This window comes from Thermobia domestica, chromosome 8 (assembly GCF_964235325.1).
Source record: "Thermobia domestica chromosome 8, izTheDome1.hap1.1, whole genome shotgun sequence".
Taxonomy (NCBI): domain Eukaryota; kingdom Metazoa; phylum Arthropoda; class Insecta; order Zygentoma; family Lepismatidae; genus Thermobia; species Thermobia domestica.
The window spans coordinates 182,836,869-182,850,970 of NC_137461.1; the positions used below are offsets into that span (position 1 = coordinate 182,836,869).

General features: G+C 35.8%; 1 protein-coding gene across 6 annotated transcripts in view; it reads right to left on the bottom strand.

The window, feature by feature from the left end:
- LOC145693363 (juvenile hormone esterase-like) overlaps positions 1 to 14,102 on the bottom strand; it is a 1,331,986-nt gene that overhangs the window by 839,578 nt on the left and 478,306 nt on the right. The gene's annotated exons all lie outside the window — the stretch shown is intronic.

The window sequence follows — 14,102 nt, forward strand, 5'->3', positions numbered from 1 at the left end:
TTTTATATAGACACTTATATAAACTTTAGGTACAAAATCCTGTATGTAAACAAATACATGTTTTCTAGTGCTACAGATTATCTATTACAACCAAAATGAAAGTGACTGTTTCTACCTTAATAACTCTTGAATCATCAGACCGACCTCGATAAAATTTTCAACATAGATGAGGTTCGGGATAGTTGGTTTTTATCATTTCACTTTCAAGGTGCAACTTGAGGGAAGGGGAGAGGGCATTTGGCCAGATATTAGTGTCGAATCCATAATTTTCGGGGTCGTTGAAATGAACAATGACACTTCCGATGCCGTTTAATCCAAATTCAGTCCCATTAGTACTCTAAGGGATGGTGGGTGACACGTAAAAATAATTGAAAATTACCGATGTTAATGCCGAATTCATAGTTTTGGGGCTCCATAAGTCCGTTGGTGACAGTTTTGGTGCACTTTGTGTTCAAAATGAAACCTATTCTCCCCGTGCGAAGAACGGGTATTCTGCTAGTCTGTAATAATAACGAACGGAAGTTTCACATACTCAACCCTTTAATATATTTCTCGCTGCTCAAATTTCTCACGTGTGCGGTATATGTGTGTATGTGTAAATAAGATCACCTCTCTTTTTGAGTTAATCGAAAAATATACAAAGAATAAAGAGGGATGTTACCAGAAATCAGAAAACTAATAAGTAGAATTAAAACCTGTTGCTTTAAGTATTTTTCCGTTAGCGAAATACATTGTATATAGAGTAGGACGTCGATAATCCGAACGTCAAAAACCCGAACGCGGTCCCTAGAAGCTTTCTTAACGCCAGAGATAAATAAACAATAGTGTGCCCGTCGACGTTGTGTGAAGTCAGTGTTTTTACAAAAGTACATTCATATGTAATTGTTTGTCATACATATTTTTATTTTTATTTTCTCTTAGGCCTATAAGTTTTAAGTGTGACGTACAAGATCAGTGTAATTTAGTGTACGAACAGGTTCTTCAGAAACATTAAATGTAAGTAGCCTTAGGTACGGTATTGTAATTACTGTATGTACTGAATAACCACTGTATCGATAGAACATACCGTACAGTATATGTAAGCCTAAATGGCATTTTCTTGGTCATTTTCGAAAATCCGAACAATTTGAAAATTCGAACTTCCTGTGGTCCTAATTAGTTCGGATTTGCGACTTCCTACTGTATATGCTGCAGACATGTTACAGCAAGTAAGATTACTAGCATGAGGCCAAGAAATAGTTTTTAAACTATATTTTCTTGTTTTTTGCCAATATTTCCGAACAAATGATTTTTCTAATGGATTCAAAATTTCCGGAAATTTTACACACAACAAGGAAGATATCTCTATAAAATATATGTTTGATTTAACATATTAATTAAAATGATTCTGGCCCCGTTATTTTAACACTTCTCTGCCATCAAGGGGGAACTTCATAAGATTGTTCAAGATAATTTTAAAGCGTCTATACTAATTAAGCTAACTAGGATTATATTTTAGTTTCTTTTGTAGCCATAACTCCATTCTATCACGGTGCTAACTTTGAAGTGTTTTATTAAGCTGTACACAAAATTTCCCTATTCTAATTCAAGGAACATAAGTCCTCAATTATCCTAACTCTAAACTAGTAAATACAAAATAGTTTTAATTTTGATAGCATAATATAATAAAATATTCGAAAATTTCTATTTTACCCAAATTTTCCGTTTTTTCCAAGCTCGGGTAGACCGTAAAAAAGTGTTTTTTAAAACTCAAACTTTCCGTTTTTTCCCAGGCCTTCACAACACTAATCTGAACAAACAGTGCACCGAACACTCCTAACAATAGGCCTCCGCAGCCGATGACCCATTCATGTTCGAATGTTAACACCATGACATCGGCAACTACGACTGAAATGAACACGTGACCATCGCCACTGGACCTTGGCACAGTGACAGAGCGTTGCATTGTCTGATGAATCCCAACACCTTCTTCATCATGAAGATGGGAGTGTGCGAATCCGTCGTATTCCAACGGAACAGCTCTTGACACCTGTACTGCGGGATGGAGATAAGCAGGCTGCGGCTTAATTATTATCTGAGGAACATTCACGTAAGCATCCATGTGTCTAGTGGAGCTCGAGCAAGGCTCCATAACGGCCGAGGCGTATCGCACACTGCTTGCAGACTACGTACACTCCTTCATGACGACCATGTTTCCTAACGGTAGTGGCATTTTTCGACAAGATAATGCACCATGTCACAAGGCCAGGAGTGTGATGGAGTGGTTCGAGGAACGCAGGAGCGAGTTCCAAGTGATGTGCTGGCCCCCCAACTCGCCGGATCTGAACCCAATCGAACACATCTGGGATGTGATTGAATGTGACATCAGGGAGCATCGCCCCCTCTCCGGAATTTACGGGAATTAGGTGACCTGTGTGTGCATATGTGAAGTCAGCTCTCTCCAGCGACCTACCAAGGATCATTGCGTGCATGCCAAGACGCGTCGCCGTTGTCATCCGTGCCAAAGATCGACATACTGACAATTAGGCAGGTAACCATAATGGTCTGGCTGATGTGAGTGTATATTTTAACACGTATATTTTGTCTCGGCTCGAACTTCGAGACGTCTCGGCTCGAACATCGAGACGTCTCGACTCGAATTCGAGTCGAGTCGAGACAGAGACTGTCGAGTCGACACTCGAGTCGAGACTTAAACATATTTTCGAGTCGAGACAACATTTTCTCGAGACAGGTTTAAATCTGGACTCGACTCGACTCGTGCGCATCCCTAACTGTGAGCAAATTTTGCAAAGCGAGCAATTTTTAGTGGTTGCTCGAACTGTTTTTTAGTTTTAATGCGTGCAGGACCCTTATAGGGGTCCCCCCGCGAGCTCTTTTTACTCCGATCGTTTATACGGATAAAGCCGGTTGTGTGTGTAAAGTGTGTGTTCAGACTGAAAAAATTCGTTTCTCGATCGGTGTGTATCCCGATGCAGTGTCATCTACGTGTGTGTTCCAAGCAGGAACTAGAGCAATTCAAACTCCCTGCAGCTGCGTTCACCATTGTTGCCAATCAAGTATTTGTTGACACGTTAAAGAAAATTAGCAGCTATAGCAGAGGAATTATTCACGGTAAGAACTCGGATATGAATATTACGTAAAAATAACCCAATGCCTAAAATTTCCTATCTATTTAAATTTCCTATAAGTGAAAGTGTTGTTTCGTTTTGATTTTGCTAAGTAATATGAAAATGTTCATGATGACCTAAGAACAATTCGAGTGAAAACCGTTTTTAAATCGATCCAGGGCAGGGGTGTAGCCAGCATGTTTGTGTAGGGGAACCCGTCGTTTTTGTTATGTTTAATCAAGAACTACTGCCCGGGACCAAACGCTATACTTTTGTGCATAACCATAGAGGTAACCAAGAAAATTATGTCCCTTTTCGTGGAGGTCTGCGTTCAATTGGAACTCACACCGTGAGTTGAATGCGAGTGGAAATAAGGCGAACGTCAGTTGTTGGTGTGGGTATATCCAACATACTACCTGGTTGTGGCAATTCAGACACACCGTGAACTTGCGTAAAGACAGAGGGAGCATGGGACATCCACAGAGCGTCATAAGAGCATGTATGCTGAACGAGTTCAAATGGAGGTCAAACGCCGCTGTAGCGGGACAGAAGTTATGCCAGGCCTTTGGTAAGGGTGTCGTAACGACGCGGACATTGCAGCGATGGTTTAATAAGTTTAAGGACAATGACGAAACACCCGAAAACACCACGTGCCAGAAGACCAACACATGTACAAAGAGGAACTGGGACTACAATTCAGTGTGTGGAGAAACTATTCGGCAGCACATGCATCAACTTGTGAAGCACTACAAGTTGGGTCGATGGGTCTCTCATATTTTGACCCGGGCCAGAAGGCAACGCGGCAGTCGCCTGTGTTTATTTACTGTTTCGGAGTCATTTCTGGACAGGGCGTTGACATGTGATAAAAAGTGTGTCCTATACGAAGCTCCACGGCGCAGTCATCATTGGTTAGCATCCCATGAACCGATTTCAAAACAGCCGAAACCTTCACTGTACCAGAAGAAGGTACTTCTGTGTGTTTGGTGCATCGTGCATCGGGAACTGCTACCAGCTGGTCAGAGTATCAATGCAACTGTGTAGTGTCAGCAGTTGAGCTGTGCTCAAGAAAAAACTCAAAACTCTGGAGCCATCACTTCTGAATTGCAAATGGGTTCTCGTTTACGGGACAACACTAAGTCCCACGTGGCTAGGATGACTGAGGACACCATTTTTCGCCTTGGATGGGAAACAATATTGCAACCACTACATTCGCCAGATATTGCACCGTCCGATTATCACCTGTTCCATTCTTTGGACAATAACCTTAGAGGACTCTAGTTCAAATCCCTAGTAAAAGTCCAAAATGCACCTGATACTTTCTTCGTTTCACGGCCCACCAAATTCTACCGTGATGGATTCCATGGCCTTCCAGAACGTTTTCAGAAGGTCGTCGATGCTGATGGGGACTATTTTTGATCTTCCAGGTTAGGTGACATATCGATGTTCGAAGGTGGTGGGTGAAAAAGCAACAAAACTTTTTTTTGGTTACCTTTATATTTAAATTTAAGACCTTGTATACAGAACCTATCTACACGAGATTGATTTTCTTTGAAATTTCACTTAATTTCTTTACGGTTTCCTGACAAAAATATTTATTTATTATTCGTGACTAAAAAAAAAACATAATTATTTTATTACACTGAGTAGAAATAAAAGAGAGCGAATGAAATCCAAATTGAATAAAAACATTTTTTCTCACCAAATTTTCCATCCTCTATGTCTTTTAAAACACTCGTTAAAGCATATAAAAATGAACTGGACTTACAAATCAGTTTAGTATCTTTATTTTATAGCTGTATTTGTAGTACCTTGTCTTCAAACTGTCAAATATAAATCGCAGTAAGTTGTGTAATCTGCTGTCACAAAAAAGTATCCTATCTTTCGATCGGTATAAGGAAGAAATACTATTCTATTTTTCGATCGGTATAAGGAAGAGATACTATACTATTTTTCGATCGGTATGGAAAAACAATATTTCTCGATACTATTTTACCATAAATTATTAATTGTCAATAAACTTTGTTTCTTTTAAATGAATGAAGCGAGATAATTTTACTATGATGTTTTAGAAGCTGGTCATTTGGGGGGGGGGGGGGCAGGAAACCATTTGGGGGGCCTGGCCCCGATGGGTCCCCCTTGGCTACACCCTTGATCCAGGGGATCATAAGATATAAACGAGAACGCTAATACTTGAAACCAAAGGACAAGCCTGCTTGCCTTTGCCTCACCCATCTAATGATATCGTGTTAAAGGTGAGATTACTGTGGTTTGTATCCTCAGTGAATTCAACAAAACTAGAATGGGATAGTTTATTAATTTTTCTCATAAGTGATTATTTTCGTATTAATTTATTATCAATTATACCTAATAATTTATTTCGGTTATTATTCGTTAACATTTAATATTTGAATCATTCAGTAACAATACTTCAAACTACAAAATGTGTTAGAATGAAAACAATGATTAATAAACAAACTACAAATATACCCAGCATCCCTTCTAGTAGTTCCAATAATTTCCAATGTTCTATATGTAGTAAGAGTTTTCTCAACTCAAGAGGACTAACCATACATAACAGCAAATGCCACAATGACATTAATAAGGATAAGAAAGTAATCGATGCCACAGCGAAACAACAACCTAGTGCATAAGTTTCGAATACGAATGCCAATGTGATAGATGAAAATGTATTAATTTCTAAATATAGTGATATTTTACGAAAATTAAAATCATCAGTAAATATTTTACGAAGAGTTCCGCGAGGAGCAAGACATGTTATGGCAGATTTGTTATGTGAAGTGCTTGAACAGATAGTGAACTCTGACAATTTGGAATCCTGGATGAATCTGTTACTCTTCCCTTACGTAATATTTTGTATGCCTCCACATACTGTAAAAACCAATAACCTAACTACGTGGGTAAAACAAAGAATCCAAAATTGGTCAAGCAGCTCCAGTGACAATATAACAAACCAAACATCTTTGAAAAAAAATAAACAAAAACGCAGAACTGACAAATCATCTAATAGCATATTTATCAAGATAATTGAAAATAAACTCGCAGATGGAGATGTACATAGAGCAGTCAGACTTCTTATTTCCGAAGATACTTTAGCTCCAACACATGCAACCATATTGAAAGCCCTAAAAGCCAAACATCCCACACATGCATATGCATTTACAGCTCCTGATATAAATGATTTTAGCACTGATCTTAACAACGTCTAATGAATTTCTTAAAGCACTGAAATCCTTTCCTTCAGGATCGGCTGGTGGTTTAGATAGCATGCGCCCTTCAATTATCAAGGATTTGATACTATATAATAATCAAGATTCTAAAGATCGCCTAATTAAGAACATTTGTGAGTTTCTTTCAAAGATTATATCAGGTAATGTTCCTAAAGAAATAAGACCCATTTTATTTGGAGCATCCTTAATAGCCTTAACAAAGAAAAATAGGATATAAGACCCATTGCCATTGGAAATGTTTGGAGGAGACTTGCATCCAAGATTATCTGTGGGAGGATTAAACAACCACTACTCCAATTCCTTGCTCAACACCAACTTGGAGTAGGCATTCAACATGGTGCTGAAGCGGCAGCACATACAGCACGTATATATTACTCATACCATCACCACAAGCCCAAAGCTTTCTTAAAAATCGATTTTAGGAACGCATTCAATGAAATAGACAGGTATACAATGCTATATATCGTCAAAGAAAAATTTCCTTCAATATATCCCTATGTACACCAAAGCTATGCTGAAGCCAGTAATTTATATTATGGCAAAGATATAATCTTATCAGAAAGAGGAGTTCAACAAGGTGATTCTTTAGGTCCAGCATTATTTGCCATTACATTGCAGCCTATAGTCAATAATATCAAGACAGACTTAAATATCTGGTACCTCGATGATGGTGCAATAGCTGGAGATCCGGATATTGTATAAAATACATTAAAAATGATCAACACACAGGCAGCTACAATTGGTCTGCAGTAGAATAGAGGGCCTTCATAAGCGTGGGAAAATTTTGGCCGTGGGAACGTTCCCACGGGGCTTAAATCGTTGTAAACCAGTGTGTTGCTATGCTAGAATAAGGAAGTATACTCTTGGACGCCTACCAGATGTAAAAAACAAGATAAAACATGCCTTTTTCGTGTTCTTGTCGTTTATTGGTTAATAATTTGAATCCCCAAACCCCCCACCCTCCTGCGAAGAGCGTAAGCGGAACGTATGTGCTTGTGTAGATCATTCTGTTAGCAGCTGTTGCAAAGGAAGAAACGTCAAAAATTTTAAAGATGTCATCGTCAATGAGTTTATTAGATAAACTTAATAAGCCATCGATGGTACCCTTTACAAAAATGCGAGATTTGGAGATTGGAGTACCATTTCGTATTGTAAACTGTGAGATAATTACAACGGTATATGGTAGGAAGGCCTGTGTGACATTTGAAGGAGGTGAAAAAGTGATTTTACCTGGACGTTGTACTGAAAAATTGGAAGCAGATAATGGTGCATTATTAACGTATTTACAAAGTGGAAATGTCTGTTTAATATATAAAGGAATGAAGATTAATGTATCTGGACGTAACATACACGATCTTGAATTTACTGAACTGGTTTACACATCGTAAGTGTATGGTGTCATGTACAAACAAGATGAAACATGAATTTTCCTCTTCGCCCCCCTCCTCTTCATGCATGCGCAGACATCTGTATGCATAGTGTCGTTATTCTGTACTGACCAGCGACTGGAGTAACATGTCTTTGAGTACTTGTGCGTCAACTATGGATACCAAGAAAGAGTACTTGTTAAATGTTGAATATGGACTTAATTCAATGAAAACCAAATTAATTTGCATTGGACTGGATAGTGATACATTTGAACCAGTGATTCGTGTTGGCAAAGGACTTGTGTTTGGAGTGGAGTTAAATTTGGCAGAGTGGGAGAAACTTGTACATTTAACCCCATTTGTTACGGACTATTTAAATTCTCAAGTGGAAATTACATTTATAAAATCTCTTGGTCGAAAAAACGAACTGGTGGTACGAAAACTAATGGGTGAAAAATTAGTGATGTTAGAGAAGAAAGGAACACTTCATGCTCCTCGAAACACTGTGTACTTATCTTCAAGTGATTGGCTTTATTTCTTGGAAATATTACCGTGTATTGAACATGCTGTGAAAAACAGTAAAGTTTGTAGTGTTGTGCTACGTGAATATTTTGACTTGTGTACAGATACTATTCGTAATCATGTACAATTACAGTGTCTTACATGCAGAGGACTTGCCGGAATCCATACCTGTGTAGATGAACAGAGTATTATTAATGGTATGAACATTAGTTTTCCAAGTGTCTCTCTTGATAAGAACAGTGATGTGAACATTGATGGTGAACGATTAAAATTGGAAATGAAAGTATTTTGCAAACAAAAACTTATAGACTCAATTATGGCTGATTTATTTGATAGTGTATCGACACAACCATGGTGGGGGGAAACCGAAACTCAACCTTCGGAGGGTATCAATGAAGTGAACGACTCTTCATAAAGAAGGAGAAATTGATTTGTTTTTTTCATGTATACGAAACAACGTAATATTAAATGTAATAAAAATATATATATAGTGGAAAGTGAAATGTTTTATTTGTGTGTGTGTGTGTTTTGTGTTCGTTTCATACACCTCAATATGTTAGGATTTTAAAGTTTTTTTATAAGAAAAAATCCTAACATATTTTTTTTCATCGTATATTATAAGTGATACGTATAATAATAATAATAATAATCATAATGAATTCAAATTCTTGAAATGAATGTTAAAATAAAAATTAGTATTTGAAATTATTATTATTATACAACTTTGTCTTAAGTATGATAGGACTTTTTTTTAATTTTAAAAAAAGGAATTAAAATAATTAATATTAAAATTTTAAAAACAAAAGTCCTATCATAATAATAATAATAATATTGAATTCACATACTTGATTTAATTTACGAAAGAATAACTGATTAAGTATTTGAATTCATTATTATTATTATTATGTAGTTATATGATTACATCATTGAATTAAAAATCAGTTTTAGAATCTTTTTTTTAAATCACTATGAAATTCTTTAATTCAATGACTTAAAAATATGTTTTATGATATGTGTATTTAATTACATAACTGATCATAAAACATATTTATTTATTAGGAAACGGAGAAAATAAGAAATAAAACATTTGTTTTCAAAGAGAAAAAATAATACAAAGTGTTTATTGCTGATGAAACTATTTACACAATTAAAACGACGGTAAGTATAGTACATTTTAAAAGAACGTTAGATTTTGTTTCCACTGTCCATGTGATGATAACTTTACAACTGCCATATACTGTTCACTGATGATACTACTGCTGTTGATGATGATGATGAAACGTAGATACAAGTCAATCTGAACATTGAAGATGATGTCCATACACACGATGACGATCTTTTACTCTCTGAAATGAAAAAAAAAATTGAAAAACAAACTTAAAATTTATTTTATCTATAATCATGAACAAATAATAATACATACAAACACATTATAATAAAGAAGAAGAAGAAATGGCTACCTGCAATAATATGAAAAGAAAGTAATCAAAACAAACGAAGAAGAAGAATGAAGACATGATTACCTGTAGAAGTAAATACAGCAAACGACGATCATTTTTTTCTGGAGTTGATGAGAAAGTGTAATGAAATTCATTTAAGGACTTTCCTTTAGCTTTGAAGCATAGGAAAAGATATGAATAATGCCCACATAAGGATGATTTCACACTTTGAATTTGTTTATTATTAAATGTATAAGAAGTGGAATTTCTACGTAGAAATTGAATATGATGCATTACATATGGAGGAAATCCAAATGTATCGAAGTAGTGGGCACGGCCATCAGTATGAATATATACGGAAATCCAGTGTGTGCCAAGTTTGTTCGAGGGATCTGTATTTATGATGATAGCTGCAGGTAGTGGAACATGTGCTGGTAATTCATTGGCTGCATATACGCCAACGAAATGATTGTGAAATAAAGAATTTGTTTGCAAAGCATTCAATAAATCTAGTGTAGAGGACATCATGTATAAAAATGCAGACATGTACATATATGATATGATATTTAAATAACGTACCTTTAAAAATCCATGATGATGTTCCTCTGATGATCCACTTCTAAGAGAGATTGGAATTCTCCATACACAATGCAGGAGATAGGTGCTGGTAGAGGCTTCGTAAAATGAACTTCCAGACGAACACACCCATGACGTATAAGATTCCAATGCTGCACAGCGCTGGCTTCTCCATCTTGAGTAATGTCGAAAACAAAGATAGTGTATCCTTGAGGAAAGTCAAGGCGAGGAATATTGTTGCCATGATTAGAAAAGTGAATGCCTGATCCACAGAATAAGGTATGATATGAGGAAACATAGAGGTTGTTTTCGAAAATTGGTTGTAATGGTTTTGAAGGTACAGGTTTTCCATCAATGTATAGAGAGAAGAAATTGATGTCAAAATGTTTGAAATGAAATGGATTTGAAGTTATTGTTCCTGTATAGGCATCATTTTGTGTAAACGCCACAATCACTCGAGTTGGTAATACTCCCATAAATAAATTATCTATTGTTTTTGATTGAAGATCCTTTGGAATGACGAACGACTTCATTTGCACTCTTGTGAGAGGATATTTGGCTGTTGTTGATTGTAGAAGCTTGTTATGTGCTAGTTTTATTGTAGGACTAACATTAATCTTTTTAATATGTAAAGCAGCGTCTAAAATGTTCACTTTAGCCTCAACAGACGCATCACTAGCGATGAGACAAAAGTTTGGCTTTGCAGGAATTAACTTGAGACGTAATTCTACTCCTTGGATTAAAAATTTATCTTGATTAAAAATATCACAATGAAGATGTCCAAGCATGTCGAATTTTGCACTTTTTTTTGTTAATTCATAACGTTGTTGAAATCCTTTATTACCACTAGATGTTGCATCCATATGTCCAGCAGTATCTTGAAACCAGAATGCACATTGAAGATGAGTATTTTTAGCAGAATCATCATAATTTAACAGTTTTTCAATGTATGATCGATATGGATGATTATGAGATGGAAATGAAATCAGTTTGTTATTTAAATACACTTCCACTTCACTGAACATAGAATTTAAAAAGTCATTAATAGGAGCCACAGCTTTATCACTTTCACCAAATGCTGATCCATCAGGCTTAACGATTTGAGCTTCGATGTAAAGAAGAGTATGTGGTAGATCTATGTATTCATCACTTGTTCCTGGGATGACAAACTCTATAGGAGCATTATCAGCTAGTGAACTGATTGGTTTGTATGTAACAACATGATTATCCAATATACTGGTTTGCGTTGGTTTTGTAGAAAAAATATCTAGTTCACTTTTTACACACTCGCAGGATTGATGATGTAAGAAAGCCATAATGGTGATGATTTAATCAAAGATATCGTGTGATAACTTCCTCTTCTTATAAGACTGATATTTCTTTGTTTTCTGTGTACGTTTCCTCTTGCCCTTCTCCTTCTTCTTCTTGCGCTTGATGATGTGTAATGGTGAAGGGTTAAAGATGGAATGATGTGTAATTCTTCTTTTCCTTCGTTGATATCCAGATCCTAGCATAGATTTCAGTTTATTTTTTGCTTTGTCTTGCAAGACGGATCTCGCTTCACCCATTCGTTGATGAAAGGATTCGTTAATAGGTTGATTGTCGATGATGACATCAGTAATAACGTTTGCTCCAGATTTTAATAATTCCTTTCCTACTGTTTTAGCTCCTTGTTTTACTAGTGGCATGACAGAACGAAATAATCCTCCAAGGAAACTTCCAATACCATGTCCAACTTGATAAGGGGAACCAACATAAACGTTTCCAGTTCCAGAAAGAGCTTGTTTTTGATAATATTGTAAATATGGATTATTCATATTTGTCGATGTTGACGCACTGGTCGAAAATGTAGTTTAACGCATACAGTTCCGAAAGTGAATGCCAGTGGAGAGCCTGTACTATCTCTTATATCTATTTTGATGTGTTCAAAATGCATCTTCTCTATAGGCACATAATGTGGAGGATTAAAAATTTCTATAACACTACTTCCAAATGTATGATTCACAGGATTCATATTTATGATACGTAATAATGGTGCTACTGTATCTCCAACAAATACAGATTGAATTATATCACAATACACATACATTGTAGATGGAAGGCCTAAACGTAAATTTGGAATGCTTTGGCCTTGTTGCATATCCTTTAAATCAACGCTTGGATCAAACCCCAACATCGCACTAACACTTGGTGATAATGCAACGTCTACATCTATGTCTTTATGAAGACGTCGTATAAAACAGGTATTACTCTCACGAGTATAAGAAATATGTAAATTTGTGAATCTGTTGTACGTATTTATTATCTTTATCAATTCTGATATGTCAGTGTAATAACGTACAGGAATAGTTATAAATTTCCATTCATCACTTTTTGCAGGTTTGTAAAAAATTTTATTATTTTCGTCATTAATATTTAATATTGAATGAGGATAATGAATTTCAACAATAGCCACTTCCCACTTTTCATGGAATTCCATTCTTTGATGAAGTTTCGTAGTATATGATGTTAAGGTGTTGTCAGGAAAATATTCCATAGAACTATTACTGGGAAGCGTGACGTAAAAATCTCCATCAGGTTCCATTGTACTTCTCGATCTTCTTTACGGATGATGCAGGTATCCAGGAATCGAAAGAAGAAGGATATCCTTTCCAATGAACAAGATATTCTTTTCTGCTGCCTTTTCTTCTTGTACGTATGATTTTATCTATGTAAAATGTCTTTGATAACGTCACAGGTTGTAATTCCTCTCTGTAAAATAATCCATCCAGTGGCTCCTTGTTTAAATCTTCAATTTCATAAACAGGTGGATCTCTTGGTATTATCTTCTTCACTTTAAATATTTCCCAAGTCCAATTTTGCATATATCCTTTATCAAATGTACGTTTAGTTTTACTAATTCGTACTGTATCACCAATCTTAAGATGTTTTGAGAAATTTGGATTCTTCTTCGTCTTCTTCTTCTTTATTTTATTATCATATTGATTATGCCATACTTGTAATAGGTTATTTTGAGAAACATTTGCAGGTGACATCTTTATGCTTGAATGATAACCTTCATTGTATGATTTCACAAGAAGAGGTAATACATTTAAATAATTATACGTTTGATACTTTGTAAAATACTTCCACATTTTTTCTTTTAAAGTTCTGTTAAAACGTTCTACAATACTAGCTTTTATATCAGGATTTTTAGTTGTAATATGTTTTATTTTGCTGTCCACTAAGTACTTCTGTATTGTTTTATTAGTAAACTCACTTCCTTTATCTGTTCGAAATGTAATTGGTTTTCTGTCTTTGAACACAATTTGCAATGCTTTTAAGACATCATTTGTACTTTTAGATTTTAATGGCACAGCCCATGCATATCGACTGAACACATCTATCACTGTCAGAATATAACGATATCCATCATTAAATTTATGAAGAGATTGAAGATCATTAATATCACTTTCCCACTCATCATCAATGTTATTCACTACATAGAAATCTCTTTTAAAACGACGACGTACAGGTTTGTGTAACGTATATGTTGTTTGTTGCAGTAACCATCTTCTTATACAGTGTATAGGAATTTTCTTTTTTGTAGCTATCCACAATTTTTTAACAGTTGAAAACGAGGCAGGATGTGAAGGGTTGTAGTAAATCTTGCTTAACTGTTTGTTTACGGTTTCCACCTTGACCATACTGGACGTTTACAGGCACGTTTCCTTTTCCTTATAGGAGATATTACTTTTTCCTTTTCTTCTTCTTCTTCTGCTTCTTCTTCGTCGTCTTCTGCAAACGATTTCAGAGGTATTTTTTCCCTTGACGATGATGCTGTTGGTGATGCTTTAGTTCGTC